At 38.3% G+C, this 15,391-nt stretch overlaps 1 non-coding gene across 1 annotated transcript; it reads right to left on the bottom strand.

Moving 5' to 3' along the window:
* Window positions 1-10,875: 10,875 nt before the first annotated feature.
* Window positions 10,876-11,017, bottom strand: LOC117286099. Its single transcript, XR_004517213.1, has one exon. It is a non-coding gene; the product is annotated as a U4 spliceosomal RNA (small nuclear RNA).
* Window positions 11,018-15,391: the final 4,374 nt, after the last annotated feature.

The following is a 15,391-nucleotide window of genomic DNA, read 5'->3' as shown; positions in this document are numbered from 1 at the left end:
CCAAAAAAGCCCTAAGAATTCATGATCCTGGGCTTAGAGGGAAGCTGAAGCAAAAAATGTACAATCTGGGTCTTCACTCTATTAATCCTTTGGTTGTTCTAGGATTCCTTGAGCAATCAGACACCGGGATCCCTGCTCCTACTCAGCTTCCTGTAAGTCCTGTATCAGTAATGCCATGTGACCATAGTAGTGTCTCCCTTTATAGAGGGCTTACTGTATATGTGGTAAGTGCTTTGCATAAAATAAATTACTGAACCAAAGTAGGTATATCGATGTTCAGTTTGGTAAAAGAGGAAGTCATGACTTAGGGAGGTTCAGTAATTGCCCAAGAACAATCAGCTAAACAGTGATGGAGCAGGAGCCCAGTTTCTACTGTCTGACTCTGCTATATCACTGGGCCAACTTGGCTGCTAGACTCCAAAACTAAGGGGACACTGATTTCTGGGACAGAATTATTTCTCCAAGATCATGGCTCCTGGTCCCTTCTAGATCCTTATCTTTCTCAAAACAAGAGATTTCCCAGCAGCTGGCAGCTTTTTGGGCCACTTACAAAGTGGCCTTCCTTCACTATCACACATGAAGTTTGTACTGGGACCTTTTGCTGAAAAAGTGAGCTCTGAGGGCTACACAGGTTGCATCCTGAATATGGGCTGTGGTCACCAGAGCTGCCCTCATTTACCTCCCAATATTAGGGTGCTTCTGAGATACAGGCTTCCTACTTCTTTGTGGTCTATCTCCTTTATAATGAGAGCAAGCACTCCTTTGCTCCTCATGTCAGCTCTTAGATACTATAAACATTCCCACTTCATAGAGAAGAAAATGGAAGCACAAATATGTTGAGAGACATGGTCAAGGTAACATAGCTAGTAAACAGTGGCCCAGATTCCAATCCAAGTGTCATAGATTCCTTTGAGTAGCTGATGATAGCTAAGACTGCCTCCTCACAAAAATTCACTTATTCATGATTTTCTACTTGCTAGGTTTCACCCTGAGGAGTCTCTCTATTGTAGATCAAGTACTTTGTATAAAAGGACTCAGAAAACGCAGTTGTTCTTAGGGGCAAGGCAAGGAATCTTTAAAGGTGAAGGGCTGCATGGGACAAAGGACAGTGGCCCTGGAGAGTACTTTTCCTTCCCAAATGCATTCTGATGAAAACAAAGAACAAAAGCAAAACTCTGCTCCTGACCAAGAAAACTCCCTTGTAGGCTGGCCTGGATCTCAGTACCATCAGTTGCACCTTCTGCTAGACTATAGCACTATTCCTTATTTGACATGGACCCCTTAAGTACATCCAGCTCCTAATATTTGAAGAAAGGCATGTTAACTGCTTTCCCGGCTGACAGTGGCCCTGCATCTGATTCTCCTCAGACTCTTACCTTACAGGATCCAGAGTATTCTCTGTTGGGCTCTCTCCTCTGGGTTTCAGATGGGCTGGCAATGTTTTGAAGGCGCAGTTGTTCAGGTTGGATGAGTCAGATGGTGTCTCTCACGGGGATGGCAGAGCCCAGCTGATTCTGAGAGACTCCAGATTTAGGCAGTGACAGTTCCCAGATTCCACATGGCTCCTGGGCACAGGGAGATGCTCTGCTGTGGTTGAGCAGTGCCTGGTCTCTGTCTTCTTGGTCTTTTCTGATTCTCTAAGGTCCCTCTCGTCTTTGTTTGTTCCTGTACACACCCTTTGAAGTTATAAGTATTTATCTATTTAGCTGCCCTCTCTCAATAATGTCATTTTGTTTCTCAGTGGTACTTGCTCCATTTCAGTTTTTTTTGTGTTTTGTTTTGTTTTGTTTTTTTGGTACCAGGGATTGAACTCAAGTCCTTGTGCTTGCAAGGCAGGCCACTGAACCGCTGAGCTAAATCTCCGGTCCTCCATTTCATTGTTATTGCTTCAAAATAATGAAAGTAATTTTCTTGATGGGTTTATGCTTTTTGGAAATACAAAGCCTAAACACCATTTTTTGCTTTCCATTTGGTAACGTCCCTCCTCTGAAGCAGTTAAGTTCAGGGGTTATAGGCCTGAATGGGAGGGGGTGGGGTAGGAGGCTAAGTAAGGATAGAAACATGGGGAAAAAAGGCTACCGTTAACAAACATTATCCTAGCACATATTTTTCATCTTAAGTTTTTTTATGCTTTTTTAAAATTCTTTTTTAAAGTAGAAAGAAGGGGCTGGGGATTTAACTCAGTGGCACCATGCCTGTCTCACAAGCACAAGGTCCTGATTCCCAGTACTGAAAAAAAAAAGTAGGAAGTAGGCTTTATTATTTTTGACAAATTATAATTGTGGTATAATGTGACATATATTATATATAGAGAGAAAGAACCAAAAAATGTAGACACCAGGAAAAGAAACACTTGCATAAATATTTTAATATCAAATTTATTAAAACACCATAAGACTAACACAAGTTACCTTTGTATTCTACAATTACAAGAGGTGCTTAAAGTGGTGGCCATTAGCTTCTGGACACATCCATTTATTAGGATGGTGAACTGTTGAATTAAATATACATTTTGTTGGGGGAACTTAGCTCAGTGACTCTGTGCCTGCCTCACAAGTGTGAGGTCCTGAATTCGATCCCTGGTACCACACACACACATACACAAATATATATGTGTGCGTGTATGCCCCGAGTTCAGTCCTTGGTACAAAAGAAAGAAAAAAAATCACTTCTCAGCCTTTTGGCTAAAATTAAGTGTATATCACACACACATACTTTTTTTGGTTCTCTCTTTCTATATGTATATACATATGTATATATGTACTGTGCTTCTCTTGCTCTATACACACACACACACACACATATACATACATATAATGTGGAATGATTGAGTCAAGCTAATTCATATACTCTTCACTTTAAGCATTTGTCATTTATTTCTCCTCTCTCTAACTTTGTACCAACACCCCTATATTCTTGGTGACCAGAAATAACTTATTTATTTATATATCTATGTTGACTATTCTGGAAATTAAAATAGATGTTTTAAATATTAATTCATTTTAAAACAACAAACCCATGATGTGTTAATAAAATCAAATAATTTTATTTTAAAAAGTTATATTTTCCAAAACAAAAAAGATTTAGTGAGAAGAATGGCGTTGTTTATGTTCCCATAAATCTTTTTAATGTCTAATGTAAGAGAAGATATCTAGACTCTCAAATTCTATACTCGGTATATAGCGATTTCACCTGTTATATATCTTCTAAAAAACACCGTATATTTGGGAGCAATCAAGAGTGCAAGAGACAAAATATCTCAGTATTTAATGTGACTACCTTTACCTAAAGTACCTCCTGAAAGAACCTCATTCTGAGAACTGCTGTTTTAGATCATGAAGTACAGAGTTCAGAGGGCTAGTCCTGGGAGGAAACACACATGATCATTGTCTAAGGAAGACAGTACATGCAGTGCTTAAGGGCACTGAATTGGAGACAGACACTTCCAGGTTTGAATCCTACTGCTTGCTTCCTACAGCGTGGCCTTGGGAAAGTTACTGAACCTTTCTGAAATTCAAATCTGCTACCTTCAGACAGCAAATAGTAATTACTCAGTTGTTGGAAGATAATGAGGTATCTTCCAAACTTCATTAGTCGTAACTTTCCTAAGTCCATGTAAGACCCATTCTATTAATCTCCTTTGTGTTTTCTTATAGCTAATTTTAAAAACTTAAATAAATGTTTCCAAGAGAAATTTTATATTCCTGGGGGATATAGCTCAATGGTAGAGTACACGTCTAATGTGGGGCTCAATCCTGAGAGGTGCAAAGAAATAAAATTTTAAAAATGTATATCTCTAGCATAAATGAAAAACTAATTGTCCTAAGTGGAGGGTGCAATAGAAATTAGAAAGACATAGTTGTGAAAGAAAATAAGTTGATGTTAGAAAGGCATTCTTGACCTGCACCAAAGGGAGACTCTACCAGACGTAATGAGCAGAAGTCAGAAACAGGAAGGAGTAGCTTTATCATTACATTATGCAATTTGATTTCTGCTTGTCCATACACCACTGAATCATCTTCCCTACTACCTGAAACCATTTCCTGCATTACTCCACACTTTGGAAACAGTGAGATCATATGTGGAAGTACTTAGCTCAATGCCCAGTATATTATAAGGCCTCTGAAATGTGGCTTTTGTAGAATTAGCTTTTCAAGTTCTTCCCTTTCTTTTCTCACAGGTGTTAAATGGCTCACTTAAAAGCCCACAGTTACTTGGTGGAGAATTATGACTACCATGTGTGTTTTATGTCACTGGTGGTAAGAGTATGGACTCTGGACCTGGGCTTTGCCACTTTAGAGCTATGTGACCTTGAGCAAGGGATGCAACTTCTCTGTGCTTCAATTCTCTCATCAGTAATATGGTGACACAAGAATAGGTATAGTTCGTAAGCTAAGAGTAAATGACATAATATACATAAAGCAGTCAGAATAGTGTCTGACCCATTGTCAACATTCTACTTGTATTAACTAATCCACTCTATTTGTTTTTATTTTATTTTTGATACAAGGTCTTACTATGCAGTTGAGGATGGCCTTGAATTCACTATGTAGCCCAGGCTGGCCTCAAATTCACAGCAATTCTCCTACCTCCACCTCGATGGTTCTGCGATCTATCCATGCCCAGCTAATCAACTTATTATACATTAGCTTACTAGTGTTCTTTTTTTTTTTTTTAACAATTTTAGGTTTGATGACAGTAATTATTAACAGTTAAATTTCTATAAAGAAGTTTCTCTCAAACTTTCTGAGGTAAAGAAACACCTCAGATAGGACCCCCAATCCATGTTGACCTGTACCTTTCTAAATAGAACAAAAATGAATTGAATTGCTAGAAAAAACAAAAACAAAAACAAAAACAAAAACAGAATGCAAGCCCACACTTTTATATTATTAGATCTGGTAGACAGTTTTGTTGTTGTTGTTGTTGTTTTGAGACAGGGTCTCACTATGAAGTTGAGACTGACCTGGAACTCACTATGTAGCCCAGGCTGGTCTTGAACTTACAGCGATCCTCCTGCCTCAGCTTCCCGCGTGCTGTGATTGCAGGTGTGCGCCATGGTAGACATATCTTTTAATAATTCTGAGAGAAAAATCATAGAAAAAGGTAAATAACAAAAATGTATACCTTAGTCATTGAAAATTATACTATAGGTAATTAATGGAGTGTTGTTTCTTAACTTTTTATTACTCCATATTTCTGATGAAACAAAAAGAAAGGAAATAGCAATTCTCCATATTAAATGCTAATACAGCTGGGCGTGGTGGCGCACGCCTGTAATCTCAGCACTCGGGAGGGTGAGGTGGGAGGATCACTGAGTTTAAGACCAGCCTGGGCTACACAGTGAGTTCCAGGTCAGTCTCCACTACATAGTGAGACCCTGTCTCAGAAAAAAAAAAAAAAAAAAGGTAATATACACACTTGAAACAAAAATACCTTTTATATTAATATTTAAGGCTTATTATATGACAACTGAGATTGCTTTTTAGTTCTTAATTTATCTAATCTAGATTGGATGGATGAGTAATGGGATTGTGTTTATCTACACAGTTGCTATGTTTAGTAATATTCATAGCAGAGAAACCTGTCTCACAGGATGAAAAAAGAAACAGAATTCAAAGCAACCTCTGTAAAGCTCCAGATATTTATTTTCTCTTTGCTTTGCTTAAACAAAAAAAAAAAAGCTGCAATTATACTATGTAATTGATGCCAGGGCCTTCACACTGAGCTACATCTCCAGCCCTTTCAAAATTTTTAAATTTTACAATGGAGTCTCACTAAATTGCCTAGGCAGGACTTGAACTTGAATTCCTCCTGACTCAGCCTTTCAAAGTTCTGGAATAATAGGCATGTGCTACTGTACCTGGCTCAAATATTTATTTTCAACTTTTATCCAAAATGGAGTATGTGATGTATTCAACAATCATTTTTAAATCCTTCTCCAGTAGCCAGTTCCAAAATTGATCTTTATAGTTAAATTTAAATTATCTTTGGAAAACAAATAAGATGAATTCTGGAGTTTTTAGATTTTAGGGTTATAGTTGACAAAGTTAACCTTAAAAATATTTCACTACTGCTAGTACAAAGTTGATGTCACATATGACTCACCAATTCTAGTTCAACACCTGAACTCTGCCTGCTCAATGAGACTAGTTCCCTGGTGATGTACTTGCAAGTTGTGATTATGTCAAATTTTTATAAAGGTATCTAAACTACCATTGATTTATCCTGTGTACTTATCTTGTGTCTAGGAACAAAGCCATACACCCTGCTTAGTGCTGGAATGCTGAGTCACAACTGTAGCAGAAATAATGTTGCATAGTAAATGATGCTCCAGTTTTTATCAAAGCTATTTCCACTTGTGAAGAAAGCAGCTATCTCCAATTCAAACACTTCCATCTTAGGTGCTAAAGACATTCTTGAAAGGGACACCTATGTCATGAAGTCAATGTTACAAGGTTTACAAAGGAAAGAGAATTAGGGCAGAATTAGTCCTTTCCCCTCAATCTGGACCTGCAGCCTTCTGTTTGTGCTACAAGATTGTCTAGTAGTTGTTTGGTCTTACCTTAAGATCGCCGAGGCCCGGGCTGAGGAAGTGTTTATCTGTAACTGGAGCACCTAGCAAAAAGGTACTCAGAGACATGGGCATGTAGCAAACACTCAATAAATATAAACAGTCATAGGTGCTTGGACATCTTTGAGTGCAGCGCTGGGATAGTTACTATGGAATGAAGGAACTACTTAGAAGTATGGGAGATATATACATTTGTTATTTTTCTTGTTGCTACTTTCCTGAGCTATGCTCTCTTAAGAAGCAAACAATATTGAGCTCCATTATCTCCATTGAAAGCCATTCTGAACTCTATTTTTTTTTTTTTTTTTTTTGGTGGTACTGAGGATTGAGCCTATGAGCTGTCATACCGATTCGTACTGAGCTACATCACCAGCCCTTTTTTCATTTTTTTTTTATTTTGAGACAGGGCCTTGCTAGACCACCAAGTTGCCAGGGCTGGGCTTGAATTTGTGACCCAACCTCCCTTGCCCACCCTCCTAGAGTGCTGGGATCACAGACATGTGCCACCAAGCCCAACTTAAATTCTATTGTTTTGCAGGGTAGGACATTTACATACAGAAAGTCTCATTGGTTCAGGTGAATGTTTTCAGATTGCCTAGACTCTCGCCTTTTATTCTATCTTCTTTTTATTACAGGGGCAATGTCTTAGTTATCTTACTATCTCTGAGACCTAGCCTCACAGGGAGGGCATGACGCACAACTAAAGACCACCAAACCAGAATGTCATTAGCTTATCTACCAGGGAAAAGCTAGCTAAGTGAACCACTAAAGGGGGGCAGTTAAAATGTGGATTTTGGTTCAGTAGCTCCAACTCATGCCAGTTTTTCTAGTCCATGGGCCACACTTTGAATAGCAAGGAGAGAATGAAAAGAACCTGAATTTCTACTTAGTTGCTTATTAGCAGGTAAGTAAAAGATGTGGTTAATATGATTTAGGAATTACTTTTAGTAATCTGTAGAAAAATGTTCTCTAGCTGTTTTGGAGACACAGAGAAAGACTACTTAGGAAAAGAAGTCAGATAGGCCACATGTTATTCCACAATACAGTACTCTCTAGGAACTCACAGTTGCCTAAAGCATAAGCATAGGACCATGAATATCACCCTGGAGAGCTTTGTGCTCAAGTACCAGGTTTCACGGAGAAACAAAACACAGTGACACAATCCTAGGTTATAGTGTGGGGTGGGGGGGTGGCACCGGGGACTGATTCCAGAGCTTTTGCACCAAGGTATAGATAGCCTCAGCCTCCTCTTCACTTTTAAAATTTTTGAGACAGGCTCTTGCTAAAATGCAAAATTGCCCAGGCTGGGCTCAAATTTGTAATCCTTCTGCCTCAGCTTCCCAGAGTTCTAAGATTATAGGCATGTGTCCCCACACCTGGTTTACAATTCTTTTTTTTTTAAACAGGTGATATTCTTTTATATCTTTTGGAAATATGTTGAGATTACGCTTAATGGTATATATTATTTTTAGGAGCAGAGGATGTAGCTCAGTGGTAGAGTGCTTATTTAGCATAAGCAAGGCACTGAGCTCTATCCCCAGCACCAAGAAAATATATATTTTATATATAAATATATCCATATATTTTTATTTATATATGTATCATTGACCACTCACTAGAATTTCCATTATAAGGTTTGTAAGATGTAAATTAATCTGTCTCTTCCCTTCATGTTTTTTTGCTGCCAAGTCAGGAGTGTCAAACACATCTTTGGAATTTTATAAACTCGGGTTATAGTCTCAATTCTGACTTATTTTGGAGTGAGACTTTAAGAGCCATGAGCCACAAATTCAGCCATAAAATTGGATCAACACTACTACCTTGTAGAATTTGTATTACGATAAACTGAAAAACTAATGGGGTAATTGTGGAATCTCTAGAAATAATAACTTTTATTCCCCCCAAATCCTGTTAACCTAGGTTCTCACTCAAGTGAAATTACAGAAGCACCCTATCTCCTGACTTTACTGATTTAGACCCTATCTGTTCTCTGAGTGAGCTCTTTTACATTCTCTATAGAATTATTTGTGTACATATATCTTCCACCACACTGTAAGCTTCCTTGGGGAGGAAACAGAGTCTTTTTCATCTTGCATGCCTCTGTTGCCAGGGTCTTTGATTAGTAGACTCTAGATGAGTGATGATTTAAATAAGGAAGACCACTCTCAAATTTTAAAAAGGTTTTTTTAATACATCCCAACTTACCTTTCATGTCACTTTTTGTATTCTAAAATAAGCTGCCAACAGACTAGTTAAATTAAGCTGATTACTATTTTATCTTGGAACCTAAAAGCCAGAGTGGGTGTTTGGGATTAGAAATCAGGCTATAAAGCTTACATCACTTACTCCTGGACTGCTTGTCAGAGAGCATCAGGTTTAGCTAGTTGATTCTCTTTTCAGTAGATAACCATGTCCTTTGTTTCAAAACTGTTGTGATTTTTTGGATTGACAATTGGGAATGATCAAACCAATAAAAAATGAATTAGAATTGGAACGACAGCTGGAAAATAGTTGGGAGCATTCAGTTTTAATCTGAATTCCCATTTCTTTTTGGGACAAGTCTTTGAAGCATAAGAAGAGATAATAAGGCGCCACCCTACAAATATAGTCAGAATTAACTTCATTACCCGGGAGTAAGGCAAAACTGAGTAGAAGTCATTGGCAGCAGTTTACTTCTGAGTGTAGGCACTGAGTGGTATGTGGAGGGGGATGGCTGACTCAGTCTGGGGCCCAGCACTCATAATTGGCCTCTGGGCAGTCTAACCGACAAGAAGATACTCTTGAGATTCTTCCTACCTCAGGTTTGGGATGATTTTGCAATTTGCCATAGCATGGTAGTAACATCAGCACTTACTAAGGATTTACTATGCACTAGGTAGCATTGTGAGATGTACTGGCTTTTAGTTTTCAAACTGATGGTAATTGGAATGACCTTTTTCCTCCAAAAAAGTTATATGCATTTTTCTTTTCCAAATTATCATAAATGTAAACTTTAAATGGGAGAACCATGTCTTTTTCCCATGGACCCACCCAATGACCTATTGCTCAAAGGCAAACTCTTTGCATGATTTCCTTTAAGGCTAAGTGGGGACAACTTCTTGGACTAACCTTGCCACAAAGATCAGCAGGACAGTTTGTTGGGCATTCTGTTAAGCCCTAGCCTTAACACAGGCTTGTGAGCTACAACCAGCCTATAATTAGTCCCAGGGTGATGTTTGTTATCAGTGGGTAAGATTGGAAAGACTGGGCCTCTTTCTTTCACACCACACACCTGATTGACCCTTATAACAATGGGCTTGTAGATGGAAGCCCAAAATATTGTGGGAAATACAGGGACTCAATTTCTTGCAAAGCTTCATCAGAGGTTTCAGGTAGCATTATGGAAGCACGGCAACAAAAGCCCAAGAGGGAACGGGAGCCTGACACAGACAGTGATACCAACTCTGACCCAGGCATGGATGTAAGCAAACCAATGGAGCCGACGCCTGTAGTAGGAGGTATGGAGTCGTTCTAAAACTAACTGGAGCCAGGGACAAACTTCGGGTGTATGAAGTGCTTACCAATGGCGAGATGGTGTGTTAAACTTTTCCTTATTCATCAAATGTTTACTGTGTATTTTATGCCTGCCACTTTGCAGTGAGTAGAACATACATGGCCCAAAATGTTTCATATAAATTAATTTTCCACACAACTGAAACTTGATTCTCTTAATTCTACGCACTATTAATGGAACATTTTCTAATATTTTATCTCATATACTTTTTGAACTATACTAAACCTAGTTATGCTTTTTGATGACTTGGGGGTCTCCATCTTGTGCTCCTTGTGAAGGCTGACAGATATAATGCAGGACACTCAGTAAAATTTGGATTTCATAGGAAAGATTAATGAAATACTTCTACTGTAATAACAAATTATTCCTTATTGGAACTTAAAATTTAAATGGTGTCTTATTTTTATCTGTTGCTTTTGGCAACCCTATCATTATGATACGGTGTTATAATTGTATCCTGATGCCTCAACTGTAGTGAGCTAAGGTAGAATTAACCTGATAGGAATGTGTTGCAAGGCTGTTGTGCTTCTTAAAAAATTATCTAGTTATTTCTTACAATCTTTCTCACTTCCAATGATCGCATTTCTTTTTATAGCTGGTATATGGTATTGCATTCAATTCCTATTTCCCTCTCCTACTTGATTCTTTTAATTGCTTTAGGCTGGAAAATAAGATCCCCAAGCATTAAGGCTTTTCTGTAAAGTAAGAATAAATAGTTCTGTGAAAGGCTAAAGGTACTTGAGGGTATGTACTTAAGTATGCAAATTTTAAAATGAAGATGCTATAGAATTTTATTTTGGCTACTCAAATCTATCATGTGGCTTTTTAATTAGCAATAATCGCGCCTCGGATAAACCTCATTGGCTACGATACTGCCACTGCGCAAAGCTCATGTGGCTTTTTAAAAGTCTCTGAGTTATAGCTTATTTTCTGGAGTGCATTGCTCTTTATATGGTACTATACAAAAAGTCAGTTTCTGATGGAGAAGCAACTAAAACTAAATAGAAGAGAATTTGTGGTTGTGTTTTTACACTTGCACAGGACTTTGGATGTTGTTAATGAAAATCTTAAGGAAGAGTCAGGCCAGATACTGATCTCGCTTGAATATAGGTAATCTTTTTTTGAGCCTGGGGACTGTATTAGGTGACCTTTTGAAATCAGTGGAAGTAACACATGGTCTCTGACTTTTGATGATTCAACTTAGGAGTTTTTGACTTTACAATGGTAGGAAAGCAATATACATTCAGCAGAAAATTACTTTAAATTTGGATCTCTTCCCTGGCCAGCAATATTTGGTGTTGTATCATCAGCCATGCTATTATGAGGGGAAGCAATCGACATTCTACAATATATTGTGTTCGCTATGATGTCTGTAGGCTAGGTGTATGAAGCACATTTTCAACTTAACGTTTTCAATTTATAAATGAATTTATTTGGACATGGTCTTATCATAAGTCAAGGAACAATTCTGACTACTCTACGCTCTATCCAATCATCTCAAAATAATATCAACATTTAAAACGACAACAAAAAACTAGCTAGCATCATATCTACAACACAAAATACTGTGTATTGCAAATATGATGCTTAAAAGAGGTTTGAGAAACCCTTCAAACTCTTATGCAGAAGGAATCATATAGCTTTTCTTTCCTAACTGCACTCATTTACACAATGATTAAACAATTTTTCTTCCCCAGGCAATCCTTACTCTGAATATAGATTTGAAGTGGCTCCTAAATTAGAACTGATGTTTCTAATGCTGAGCCTACAGTTATTCACACTCAGCATTAAAAAGTCAGCAAACACCTCTCCATACCTTATATATTTGCATTTATCTTTATTTGGTATCAGAAGATTTGTCTGAAAATGACATATTACAAAGTGGATCTTCAGGCTCAGGATGATAAGGTTTTATTCTATCCAGCCATGTCTACTTTTACTGGCTTTAGTCAAAGAATGACTCATCAGAATCAGATCCTGGGGAATATTTTTGAGAGGTGTTAGAAAAGTCTAATAGCAAGCAAATACCAGTATCTTAGTGAAATAGTTTCATTTTCTTTAGAGACTTCTGAGATTGTACAAATCAGGAGATACTTCCTGGATTGCAGTAAAATTATTCCAAATATTTTAAGTCTTTAAAACTTGGTGTTTTACTCCTAACAAGTAATTCTGGTCTGTGTAGGTCACAGGAACCATTAGCTGTATTATACTTAGATTCATGTGACCTGATTCAACTTATTAATGTGTTAGTTTTTTTTCTTTTCTATAAAATAGAAAAATTCTCAACTGCTAAAACCTAGGGTTTATTATTATGTTCAAGTTTAGTCTGAGATATTTTTGTGGGTATTTTTTTTCTCTAAAAGCTTCTACCTTAAAATGATTGCTATAGTATTCCAGTAGATATCTAGTTTTTTTGGTACTGGGGACCAAACTCATGACCTTGTGCTTGTGAGGCAGGTGTGGTGCCATTGAGCTAAATCCCAGGCTCAGATATATTTTAAAAGATAAAGATAATATAGGTTATTGAGAGGTCAAGGTGGTGGAAAATGTTTAAGAAATACTGAATGGATGCTATTGAGGTGGGCAAGGTAACTATGCTGTTGGTAAGGAGCTAATACAGTGGTGGCAAAAGCAGATATGTGAACAGAATTATTTTTCAGTGAGGTGACAATAATGATGAAGGTATGCAGATGAGTGTGTCCTCTGTAAGTCTATAAAACTGAAGCTTGAGGCATTGGAGAAGGGTTCATAGAAGAGTTAATGCTTGGGCTGAGTCTTAGCAAGTAGTTAAGCAACAAGTGAGGAGCAAGAGAGCGTGAGCAAAGATGGAGATGAATAGGGAAGGGTCCCCTTGTCTTAGTTTATGTAATCCTAGGGTAGGAGAGGCTCCCCAACCCTGTTGCTGTTTAATTTTGACAGCCTTTGCAGATATGCTGTGCAGTGATGACCACACAAGGGGCTATTATGACTAAACTGTTGTTTATCAGATATCTCCCCATGCACACAATAAATGCAAACTTTTTTCATTTTCCAGGCAGCCTAGTGTATCTCAAAAGATAATCACAATCCCCCTGTATTAGTTTTCCACAGCTGCTATAACAAGGATCACAGACCAGGTAGATTAAACAGCAGAAAATTACTGTCACAGAATTAGAGAATAGAATTCTAAGACTGAGTGTCCTCCGGGTTGGTTCCTTCTAAGGACTGTGAGGACTAATTAGTGCCTCTCTCCTAGTTTCTAGTGGCTTTCTGGCTATCTTTGATATTCCTTGGTTTGTAAACGTATCATTTTAACCTATACCTTCATATCATTACCTTCTATCTGTCCACATTTTCCCTTTTCAGAAGGATACTAGTCATGTTGGATTAGGGGGCCTACCCAATTCCAGTATGATCTAATCTTAAAGAGTTACTTAGGAAGTAACACTGTTTCAAATAATGTCACATTCTGAGGTACTTGGGACTCAAGCATATGCATTTTGAGGGAACACAATTCAGCTCATAACACTCACCTTCAATATAAATGCTATAATGTAAGAACAAATCAATTTCAGATAATATTTACGGAGAATATTTTTCTACTCATTTACATAAAATTGAGTATTCTATTAATTTCATAGTATCATGGATTTTATGGAGTGCCTAGAATTTAGTAAAAGTTTACTTAGTGTCATTGTCAAACTATTGTTTAATTAAATGCTTGTCTTTTTCAGAAAAAAGTTTTCCAAAAAGTATAATATTCTAAATTAAAATTAGCATGGCTTATTGTTGACAGTGTGATCAAGACTTCTGATCTTGAGGTGTTGGATTATCCTAAAAAACAAGGATATACTGAATTATTGTCTAAAGATGGTATGTAGAATAATAGACAAAATGGCTGCAAAATGTTATTAAGTAAATAGGAATAAATATTAGAACTCAGTATTTGATATTCAGCTAATAATGATATTCAAATAGTTGTTTGGATTGGTGAAAGTATCCTCAGGCAGAGGATGACATAGTTTGTAGGACGACATAGTTTGTACGTAAATCACTTTTTAATTGTTGTTTTTAATTCTTATTTTAGGTACTTAATGAAGAATACAATCTTTGGAAACATTTTACCCCTTAGCTTATAAAATGGGTCCCGTGTTTACTTATCTAGACATTTTCTCATGACTTCTGATTGCTTTAGGTGTTAATGTTCACAAGATGTACACCAGATTCAACTGATAATGCAATTTCTGGCATCACTCATTTTTTACTCAGAGCAAAACAACTTGGTTCTGTACTTAGTTCAACCCTATTCATTTACAGAAGCAAAGATGCCTTTACAAAATTTAATATGTATTAAAGCAGCTACCTGGAATGCACAAAACACAAGAGTTAAGAGTTCGATTGAAAATCCTGTAATCTGATGCCACTACTGTGGTTCTGTCTCACATATGTGTCAAAATCTTTTCATTATTTCCTGTCCCCTTGATGTGACAGGTTTTGTTTTTTGACACTCTCATTACCAAAATTAATCTCTTAGACTATTAGGTCGGCTCTTTTCTATTTCCGCTGAAGTAACTGCGAGAGCAACTGTGTTCTGAGTCTTACAGGTCTCTCTCTGTTGCTTAGCTTGCTATCCCCACGGGTTCTCTTCCCTCTCTCAGTCTGCCTCGGAGCATTTTCTTTTTTCTCTTTTGCTCAGTTCCTAGTAGCCTTTAGCTGTGTATGGGGGATTTAAATTTCAACCCGGAACTCAGATTTGTGCGCTTTGCATCATGGGACTCGTAGTTTCTATGCCTCCTCCCTAACCGTTTTTCACACCGTTATCTACTCAAGGGGAAATACCACAACTCCCAGAATGCATGCGCGTTAGGCCCGCCCCTACGCGCAGGCGCCCTGAGGCCGCAGGATTTGAATCGGCGGCGTTGTTATTGACGCCATATTGGGACTGGCGGCGGGTGGAAGAGTCGTACGGTGGAGGGGAAAGCAGTTGGACGTGTTTGAGATCCTGCTGCTGTTGTAGGCACCTCGCAGGCCCTCTTCATCTACTACTGCTCGGAAGATCCTAACCGTAATCGGGCGTATTGGAAGCCGCGTTCCAGCCTCATACCCTCACCAGAGCTGGTATCCACTTCGGAGGGGAGCTGGTCTCAGCCAGCGTCCGGCGTGGTGCAAAGCTTTCACTGACGTCGGGGGCGGCCAGAGCTTCTCCCGGGGGAGCAGCGTCCGAGGAGGCGGAAGAGCCCCCCTGACGCGGCTGGCGTGCGTGCAGCCACCGCCCCTCCCGCTCC

The sequence above is a fragment of the Fukomys damarensis genome, unplaced genomic scaffold (assembly GCF_012274545.1).
Source record: "Fukomys damarensis isolate Sample0158 unplaced genomic scaffold, DMR_v1.0_HiC HiC_scaffold_14, whole genome shotgun sequence".
Lineage (NCBI taxonomy): Eukaryota > Metazoa > Chordata > Mammalia > Rodentia > Bathyergidae > Fukomys > Fukomys damarensis.
Note: the sequence above shows the minus strand (reverse complement) of the source record. Positions and strands in the feature narration are given on the sequence as shown.